The sequence below is a fragment of the Sciurus vulgaris genome (genome assembly GCF_902686455.1).
Source record: "Sciurus vulgaris genome assembly, chromosome: 1".
In the NCBI taxonomy this organism is placed as follows: Eukaryota; Metazoa; Chordata; class Mammalia; order Rodentia; family Sciuridae; genus Sciurus; species Sciurus vulgaris.
In genome coordinates, this window is record NC_136461.1 from 3,694,104 (window position 1) to 3,704,899 (window position 10,796).

Genomic DNA, 10,796 nt, shown 5'->3' on the forward strand with positions numbered 1-10,796 from the left:
TGTTACCAGCATCACACCACACGCCTCTCAGACAGGGCACCTGCACCAGGCAGGTGGGAGATTCGCCCCACACACCCACCAGGTGGCTCTGCCGGAGGAGGGCTCCCAGAGAGCCAGACTGCCTTCTGAGTTTGCCCCATTTGCAAAGAGTCCCCCACCCCTGGCACAGAGACCTTCAGATAAACAACCCGGGCTCTGGCCCCGCAGGCGCAGGGGCACAGGAGCCAGCTAGAAATCTGGAGGGTCACAGCTACGGCACGTCCAGCCCTGGGTCCCTTCTGCCACTGGCTCCAGGACACTCCAAGCAGCCAACTGGGACCAGAGTGCCAGCCAGGGCCGCTCCTCCAGCAGGCGCAGCGCACAGCACCACAGGCCCGGGGCCTAGGGCTCCGTCCCAGGCTGCCACGTAGCTGCGTCTGAGCTGAGGCCACTTTCCAAACGTGAAGCTGCCTCGCCCCAGTGGCACCGTGGGACCCTCCCTGTGTGGGACCCCCTCAAGTGGGCAGAAGTGGGGGCCACTGCTCTGTTTGCCGGGATGTCACTTCCAGCGTCTGCCCTCCTGGGCTCTGCAGTTGCTCAGTGCCTCTTCCAAGGGGCTGGAGGGACACAGTGACATGAAGAAGAACCAGAGGAGCACCATTTTGCTCTGACCGGACTCCACTGAGTGCTTGCTTGTCCTGTTTTCCTTTCAGCCTCCTGAAGCTGTGTCTGGGTTGACCGTAGAGCAGGACCTTCCCGTGTCCCTGACTGTGGCCCTGGTGTCTAACCAAATGACTCTGAAATGTGTCATCAAAAAATTCTCTCATGTGACCAAAACAATTCTCTCATGTGCCCAAAACATCTGCCTCAACAGGGACTTTCTGACCTACATGTGCTTCCGTTGCTCTTGCGGCGTTTGCCTTTATAAACTCTGTGCTTCCAAAGTTGAGGGGCTGGGTGCTCTATGAGGTGCTAGCCTGTTCCCAGCTGCAGTAAAGAACCCTTCTTTCCCTTTCAAGTTGGCTCAACACGCGTGGTGGCTTGTGATCCTGGGCACTCCGTAACGACGGGCCCCGCCCACGCCCTGTGAGGAAGCTGCATCCAGGTGGCTCCTGTCCCAGGGAACAGGACATCTTCTCGAGTTCGAGTGTGGGGAGGGATAGTGTTTAAGTCAGAACAACCCAGAAGAGAAGCTCGACCTGCCCAACTCTGAGCCGACGCCCACTGCCAGCGATCTGGACAGATGAACCTGGAGGACATTCCCTGACACTGCCTCGGAAGCCAGCTGTAGACTGAGGTGGGTGCGGGGCAGCGTGGACCTGAGCAACCCCAGACCTGAAGCTGGGCCTCCCTGATTCCAAGGCAGCAGGTTGAAAAGGCAGCAAGGAGAGAGGGCGGCTTTCGGCACGAGCTGAGGCCTGCCCAGCTTGAGATGGGCTGAGGAGGACGGGACTCCAGGTGACCTCGCCCGTGGGGGAGCTTTGTGCTGCCCCCACTGACACAGGGCAGCACTGCTTCTGACCACGGAGGAGACCAAGTCAAGAGCCGGGTTAGCCTGCGCTGCCCGCAGGCCCTGACCGAGTGAGCGCTGATCCATGTTCGTTATTTAAAGGCAGTAGCACCGCCTGCTGCCTCGCGATCTTCACTAACCATGATTAGCAAAGAGGGTGTCTTCTGGTGGAAGGGGTCACCAGCTATGGGGACGAGTTAAGATAATCAACACTAACTTCTCAAACAAGATCAGAATCTTGGGGCTTTACCTTGTTAGCTGTCCACGCCCTCTGATGTCATCACCGAGAGAATGGCGGGCAGCCCCTCCAGTCCTCCTCCAGGACCCAGCTCAGGACTCCGGGCTCCTTGTGCCCTGGATCTTGGGGTGAGATCAGCTTAACGCCTGGACTTTGAGGTTGCCAGGATCAAAGCAAGCACCGGTGGCCACGACTGGCCGTGGCTGGTCATGGCTGAGTGTGAAATCAGCGCTTGACAACCCAGTGGCCTAATCCAACCCCAGGGGCATCTGGGAGCACAACGTCCTCCCAGCAAGAAGAAATGGAACTGAGGGTCCTCCAGCTAGGTCACCAGAGGTGTCAACCACTGCCTTTAAAAGTTGGGATTTCCTCCCTCCTCCCTCTTTCCTCCCTTCATTCTGCATACACTTTGACGTCAGTGAGTAGACGTTTCTGAATACGGTCCAGGCTTCCTTCAACAACTAAAGGTCACAGTTCAAAGCATCCATGAAGATGTGTGGGATCTGGTCTGTGAATATTAACAATCAGAGTTTCCTATGGGAAGTTTTTTCTTAAGATCATGATAGAAACATTGCTTATTTTCAAAAGGGAGGGGATCGGATCAACACGTGTTATTTTGCTCCAATTTCTTCTAGAACTCTCATTTAGAAATAAGCCTCACCAGGAGCTCATTTTACTCAGAAGGCTAACCAGAAGCTAGACGGGCTCAGGTCCCAGAGGCCACCAGGTATGTCCTGGAGGGAGGCACGTGATTTAGCGGCTGGTTTAGAACCCCTGTGTGGCTCACCCAGTGGCGGATCTCTCCCTTGTCTCTACAGTCTGGAAACGGGACCAGGGCTGCCATCGATGAGCACACTCTACCAGCGTCTCCAGAGCGCAAGGAGTCTGAGCACCTATAGCTGTGGGAAAAAACAGCCTTTGGAAGCAAAGTTTGCTCTCAGGTAAGAGTCAGCATTTGCTACAGTGAAAGGCTTTGCTTCATCTTTGTCAAGTGTCTTTTTACAGTCACCTTCTATTTCTGGAGAAGAGCTCTGCTGTTTCATTTACAGCAAACACACACACACACACACACACACACACCCCTTTTGAAATGAATTTACTTGGCTAAAACTGGGTCTATTTAAAGAATAGTTAACAATAAGGGTATAGGAACTACGAGCTTAAGGCAGGGGCCGTGGCGGTGGCTCAGTGGCAGAGCACTTGCCTAGCATGCCAGAGGCCCTGAATTCCCTCCAGCACGGCAAAAAATAAAAGCATAAATAAAATAAAAAGAGTAAAAAGAAACTCAGGCAAAAAGCTTGGCGAGGTAAGAAATGACTGATTCTGACCAGGTTGCTTGGGGAAAGGGGGTCTCCTTCACCCCGTACGAGAAGGGCAGGGGGTCAGCCAGAGCCTGAACACCTGGTGACCTCGCCTCTGCTCCAGGTTCGATGCCTTGGGTATAAAGTCCCTGTAAGCATGCAGCCCAGCCTCCTCTGCACTCACGCTGGCAGGAGGGGGCCAATGTGGCCTTGATCCCACACAGGTGCTAAGACCTGCCACCCAGCTTTGCAGCATAGGCTTTGGGGAGACGCCCCCAGGTCGACCCAGCTAGCCAGACACCAGCAGGCGTGTAAGCCCCCGAGTGGCTGATGCCACACCTCTGCTTCCTCTGCCTGCTTTTCCATCTTCCTGGGGGCTTTGCTGGGAGGAGGGGATGGGGCCAAGGCAGAGGCGATACTCAGTGCCCCTTGACCAGCGCATCTGAGAAGTGCCCCCCTCTCCACACCGTGTGGCCCACCCTGCATTGGTTGATCTGGTGCACGTCTCAGGTAAACAAGTCTAAATTCTCCAAAATGCATTCAGGTGGCCTTGGTGTGCTGAGAAGCGTCCACTTGGTTGGGAAATTAATCAGGAAGAAGACAGTTGGCAACATGCCTCCATCTTCTGCCAGGACGTCCTCTCACCCAAGATGTGGCCAGCGCCGCTGCTGCCACCACCTGCTCCCTGACCACTCAGACCCGGGGCTTCCAGAGAACCAGAGGCTGTGAACTCTGCCAGGGCGAGCAGCTCAGGACGCCCGCTGCCACAGACCGTTCCTCCCGGGAGCTTCTCCCTTCTCTCCCAGCTGCCTCCTGGCAGAGGCTCTCTTTGAAGGTAGCGAAATCAGCAGTCAGTTTATGGGGTAATGTACCCCAAGTTTGGAGAAAGGAGCTTTGGGGTTTTCCTGCTTTGCAGGTAAGCCCGCCTCCATGCCGCATCCCTCAGAGAAGATCCCCACAGGGCCCAGTGGCCAAGACCTCGGGCGTTCTGCAGACGGAGAGGGGAGCGCTTTGTCCTTTAGCAACTGGTAAGGGGAATTGGTTTTCTACCATGGAGAAGATGGCCCCAAAGGTCATAGGTGTATTGCCCTTTGGGCCATTAACCCGTCTCCCGTCTCAGCCAGCTCACGCCAGCCTGCCTGTCCCGGCTGGTGGAGCCGCTGCTCCTGACTTGCTCTTCATACCAGCTGCTTTTCATTGCTGCTGGTTCATCGTTCATTCATTAAGGAGCTAAACTCTCACCTGTTAAGGTTTGAATGCCAGGTGTCCCCCACGCTCTTGTGCTCATGCCGGAATGTCTGGAGGTGAGGTGATAAGTCATGAGAGCAGTGATCTGACCGTCCACCCTAGCTAGAATGGGCTCCCTGGGCAGGAGCCACTGGGAAGGGCCTGGCTGGAGGAAGAGGTCCCCTGGGTGCCCTGGAAGGCTGCCCACCCCTCCTGCTCACTCTGCTTCCTGGCCACCATGAGCAGAGCAGCTTTCCTCTACCGTGCCCTGCCCCTGTGACCAGCTGCCTCACCCTGGGCCCAGGGCAAGGAGCCAGCCGCCTATGGACTGAACCTCCAAAACTGTGAGCCCCCACATAAACTTTCCCTCCCTAGAGGATCTCGTCAGGTGTTTTGAGCACAGCCAGGAAAGCTAACACGGTTTGTAGGAGATTTTTTTGTTTAAGCAACATAGGCATGTGGACCATTTGTGCAGGATGGTACCCTAGCGTTAGCAATAGTACTTAATAACAACGATCCACATTTACGACATGCACAGTCTGTGCCAGGCAGTGCGCTGGGGGCTGTACAACGCTAACCTCCCGACAGCTCTGTGAAGTGTGTCACAATGAGGCCCATTTTACAGATGAAAATCAAGGCCCAGAAATGAAGTCACTTGCCCAAGGGGGGACAGGCTAGAATTCAAAATCAGGCACATGCCACACTCTCCTTTGTTTAAAAAAAAAAAAAAAAAAAAAAAAGACCTCAGACATTCTCTCCCAGGACCGTCTAGTTCATGGCAAATCACAGGAAGTGCACTGGGTTTGGGGACATGGGGATTTTCCTGGCCCTCTCTTCTGCCTGTCTGAGTGTCCTGTCCTGGACCATGGAAGCTGGGAAGCTAAAAACCACACTGCCCAGAAGCTGTGGCAGCTGTGTTTCAGGGAGTGACGTGGGACCCACCTATCATCGCCCTCCTGCAGGAACTGAGCAGAGCACCAGGCTCCCCCGGCAGCCTCCTGAACTTCAAAGGGCAGCAGCCCCTCCAGGCCAATTCTGTGGGGTCACTTCAAGTCTTTCCTGGAAACTCTGCCTTAAGACTCACCAGTGACCCCTTAGGCCATTCAGCACCCTCTTGTGAAACCCGGTCCGCCTAACCCAGCAAGCCTGGGCTCCCTTCTCTTCCACTGGAACCTGGAAGCACCTACAGAGGCTGTGGGTAGCACGCTGGGCACTAAACCTGGGCCTGGTCTTCTGGCCCAGTCCAAAGGGAGCAAGGAGTCCACAGACACCCGGGGTGGACCCGAGGGTTCACTCTTACACAAGGTGGAGCAGAGACCTGGGATTCCAGAGCTGCCCGCCCGGCCGTGGCTGGTGGGACTGCTTGGCCCAAATACTAATCCAAGAGGTTTAACTCACAGGGATCTTCAACAGCGGTCAGCAGCTCAGGGCCCTGGGATGCAAACAGGGGGATGGTCTGTGGTGGTCCTGTTTGATCTATACAACAAAACAGAAATGTAAACGGATGGATGGATATGATGATGATGATGATTGATTGATTGATAGACAATTCTCTAGTCCTAGAGAGCAGAGTCCTGACTGGAGACACCATAATAAAGTCTCAGTCCCTCATCTGACTCCCAGACCTGAGTCAGTTCGTGGACACTGAGCCCTCTGATTAAAGAGGAGACTGCTTCCTGGAGACCAGCCTGGGCCACCACAGGCTACTAGCCCCTCTGCCCCTGGCAGCCCAGGCCCTGCTGTGCCCAGGGTCTAGGTCAGTGGCCCACACGCCTTCAAGGCCTGAGTTTAGAGGACAGGTGGCAGGCATCCACTCTGCTCAGAACAGAGGACTTTCTGTTTCTGGAGGCTACAGTCAGAAAGGGGAACCCGCCTTCAACAGAGACACCTCCTCCTGATCATCCCTAAAGGCTCCGTCTAGAATCCCTCCTTCCACCCCCCAGAGGTCTTGTAAGCCATTAAGTGCCCTATAATAAACTCCTTTCTCAGGAACTCCCAAAGTCAACTCTGCCCTCTGAGTGGCCTGCCACATCTGTTGAGATCTTTTCACTTTATTTCACAGCTTGGAAATTTCCAGGTTGGGCTCAGTTTGGGGAGGTACTTGATGTAGTGGTGGTGACAGGGCAATAGAAAGGGACTCAGATATCAGTTTAATTCCCAGTTCACTACTCAGGTTCCTTCTTTTGCATTCTGTACACATATCATCAGGTGTTTTTGTTGTTGTTATTTTGTTTGTTTTTAATGTGAGCTTTACGTAGGCCTCTGAGAGTTTAGCACAATAGTGCACGCTTGTAATTTCAGTGACTCGGGAGGCTAAAGCAGGAGGATTATAAGTTGGAGGTCAGCCTCAGCAACTTAGCAAGACCCTATCTCAAAATAAAAAGGACTAGGAATAAAACGGTCTGTGGCTCAGTGGTAAACACCCCAAGTTCAATCCCCAGTACCAGAAACAAAAAGGAAAAGCCCAAAGTCCCCGAACAACATGTTCTTTGGACATCAGATTCACAAGCCAGACCAAAGGTTCTATTGGGAAGTAAATGGGGCAGTGGTGTCCAGCGCCCCGCTCCAGGCAGCAGACCCAGGTTCCACCAGCTTTGAGTTGGGGAAAAAGAGATTTCCTCTTTCCAAGCAATGCAGGATGGGAGTCCCTTGGGTCAGCTGGAGTCATGCCTCCAATTAGCTGGAGAAGCCCAAGGGAACCCAGTTGGTCAGTTCTGGACACCATACCTACTCCCTCCGAGCAGGTGGCAAGGCAGGAAGGCACTGTCCCCCCCGACCCACCTGAGATGGAGGAGGAGGCCTCCCCTACTAGACAAAAGGACCTGAGTTGCTCTTTCCAGAAAGTGCACAGATCCAGAAGAGGCGAGCCCGGGCTGGCGTGCTGACCTGCGCTGCTGCAGAAGGACCGCGGAAAGCCAGGGAAGCAGAGAGGGGAGTGGGGTGGCCAGTCCTAGAGAGCAAGCCAGGCGGGGGCTCCTCCAAGCTGCGGGTCCACCTTGGCAGCTTGGCTTTGGACAAAACTGCAAGTGGGCGCAGGACGCAAGACTCCAAGGCACAGCACGGAGCCCGCTCGGCTGGCAAAATGGACTGACAAATGGTCAGACGGCACCGTGTCCCCCCAAGGAGGAGGAGGCTCCCTGTCTCCCCAACACACGGGCTGCCCTCTTGGCTTCCTGGGCCAGCTGCGCATGGCTGAGGGCTGGGGTGGCCACGCTGCCCCGACACCAGAGCCCCTCCAGGAGCACAGGAGCCCCGCCGGCAGCACCCCGAGCGGCCGGCCCTGGAGGAGGGTGGCAAGACTGGCCAGAGGGACAGCGACTCCCACCTGGCTCCAGAACACGTGAGGGAGGCACAGTGAGCAAGGCGGGCCTAGAACTGGCCCCAGACCCAGGCTGGCCATGCCGGCAGCACACAGTAGGCACTTGATTTCCCGTTCCTGGCGCTCACACTCCTCCCGACTCAGACTTCTCGGTAAGTCTGGTCAGCAGCTCCCTGAGGACGTCTGCTGAGCCGTGACGCAGCCCAGAGGGAGCGTTCTGCAGGCCTCTGGCGCCCAGGTAGCTCGTCATTACTTCAGAGACCCGCTGGAACCAGGGCAGCCACTGGCCTTTCCCTGGGAGACGTCCACCCTCATCCACGCTCGCAGCGGCACTGGCCATGACACACGCGGCGTGTCCGGAGCCCCAGGGGTCATGGGCCCAACACAGGAAGCCTCACGAAGCCTCTTGCTACCACCGCGAACGAGCCTCGGTGGCCTCGACTCCAGGTGAAGCAGCTGGGCAGGCGCTCCTGTCACTGGATTCTGAACGACAAGGCTGGAAACCAAGTTTCGAAGTCACTCCCCCAGCGTCGCCAGGAGCACTCCCGAGGAGTGGCACCCAGGTCAGAGAGCTTGCCTCGGGGACCTTTCCCAGTCCGGGGAGCTGGGCAGGGAGGACCACAGTTGAGCTGGGAGGACCAGGCCTGTGCCCGCCCCGTCCAGAGCCAGCCCTGAGGCTTTCTGACCATCCATTTCCTGACCTCGGCTCATGGAAGGACGCTGGAGCCAGCTCTGGTGGAGGCTGGAAAGGAGGCGTGGCCTGGCTGGTCACTGCACATGCCCCCAGACGCCAGAGGCGTCCTCCTGAAGGGCAGCCCACGCCCACAAACAGTCCCAGTCACCGCGACACCAGCGCAGCCGCTCCCAAGCCAGCTCCCCGCTGGGCTCCAGTGCCCGCCACGTCCTGTCCGCCCCTCCTCCAAAACACATCTTCAAGCAAAGCCTCGGCATACTTTTGGGGCCAGGGTGTCTTCCCGCAAGCCGGCTTGGAGCCCTTCTTCTGGTTGTACAAAACCTCTGGGGCTCTGGAGGCACACAGATGGGTTTGGTGTCGACTGTGAAGTCTCTTTCCTGGGGGTCTTATCCGTGCTCCCCCCGCCACTAAAGAGAGAATGGCTAACCACCTCCACCAGACCGCCCAGCCGCCGAGGAGGACGCTGCTGAGACCTTGCAGCATTGATGAGGCCCCAGGGCTGTGCCATTCAGGCAGATGCCCAGCGCCACGGCACACTCAGGATGCTATATCTTAGAGAAAGTGGAGCTTGGAGGACCAGGGGCTCCCTGGCCAGGAGTTTGGCCCCGGGAGGCCGCCTCTCCCAGGCAGCGCTTGCTGCACCATGCTTTCCAGCGACTGCAGCCTGCCTGGGGCTGCCTTTCCACCACGGCCCAGATGGCTAAGGCCACCAGGACAGCAGTTTGCTTTCTGAACTGCAGACGACAGCCCTGTCCCACCTGCCCCCCAGCACAGGTTCTGGGGGAAGCACCCTGCATAGCCCTCTGCCCTCCTTGTCCTGCCCAGACCCAAGGCTGGCTCAGCTTGAGCCCTGCCAAGCTGGAAGCAGGACTGTGCCTGAATCCACATCTCCTCAGGCTCCACACCCCCTATTTCTTTCTAGATCCTTCCAGAACACCCTACCCACCACAAAACAGAGGCTTAGGGCCAGGGTCCATTACCTGGGGAGAGCCCCAGGACCCATCACTAATGAGGTCTCCACACCCACCAAGAAACGGGGAAGGAGCTGCAGAGAGTGGGCTCCATTCCCATTTCCACGATGTATTCCAGGCACAGCACGGGGCTCCCCTCTGACCTGCGTCCTTCCCACGTTTGGGGCTTAAATGTTTCTTCTTTTATGATCTGATGGCGATAGTGGTAGGTTACATTTAGAAGGGACTCTTTTAACGTCTATCTCAGCAAATAAAACATTGGCAATTCTGCTCTGGTTCTCTGACTCAAAAAAAAAAAAAGTGTACCGACTCATGAAACCCACAAGTCACCAGCCAAGGGGTGAATCATGCACCCAGGATTGGCCCAGTGGGAGCTCCCAGGTGCCAGCCCACACTCTACCTTGTTAGCACTGGCCAGTACGGAGCACCCCAGGGCAGGACCAGGACAATGCCCTCCACCTGTATACAGGGCAGACATCAGCTTCCATTTATAATTTCCATGAGCCGAGCCCATCTTCAAGTAATAAAAATAAAATTAGAAGAATTCTCTTCAGAGGCAAGCAAGAATCAAACACACCATTATGTCTTACTAAGTTGGAGCTGCTAATGGGCTTATGTGCCCCGACCACACTCCAGCCTTACAAGGGAGGAGATGGATGCTGTGAGGCCAAGAGGGGCATCACGCAATGCTCATCCCAGACTCCAATGGCTGAGACAGTGCAGGCTGTGCCCCTGGAAGAGACACTGGGGAGCAGGCCAGGCCCTCGTTGCATGGTGCCTGAGCCCCCATCCTAAAGAAGAGAGGGCTGCACTTCCTACTCTCAACATGTCTGCTCCTCCTGGAATCTGACGTTCCTCCTGGTGTGGAGGAAATGGTGGAAGGAAGCGCCAGGCAGGGAGTGGCAGGGAGGGGCGAGAGCAGGATGCCTGGGCGGGAAAGATCGGGCCTGTCTTCCCAGGTGGGCTGGCTGCCCCTTGCCACTGCAGGTGGCCCATCTCCCTGCTCTGGCTTTGGCACCAGGGAGATAGGAAGGCTGCAGGACCCCAAGGTCACTGCCTTGAATCACTTTCCCAAAATCTTATCCAGGGGCAGCAGCTAGAAGAAGCCACTGGTCAGCTTCTTGTTGGAACCACAACGTGCCTGAGAGACATTTCAGAGGAGGAAGGATTTACTCCGGCTGTTTCAGAGGTTCAGTCCATGGCCACAACCACGGCTCCATGGCCACAGCCCGAGGTAAAGCACAACATGGTGGCAGAAGGACGTGGTAGAGGAATGCTGCTGGGCTCAGAGAGGAAGGGTGGGGACCGAGAGACCTTTCATGGTGACCTGCTTCCTTCAATTCCGCCCACCTCCTTCAGTGTCCACCACTCCCAATAATGCCATCAAATATGCATCCTGCACTGGATTAACCCACTGGAGAGGTCAGAACCTTCCTGGGCCAATGGCTTCCCTGAACCCCACCTCTGAGCATGGCTGTATCAGGAATCAAGGCTCCAACGCATGAGTCTTTGGGGTTCCAACCACAGCAGACCCAAAGCTGCAAGGGCACCTGTCAT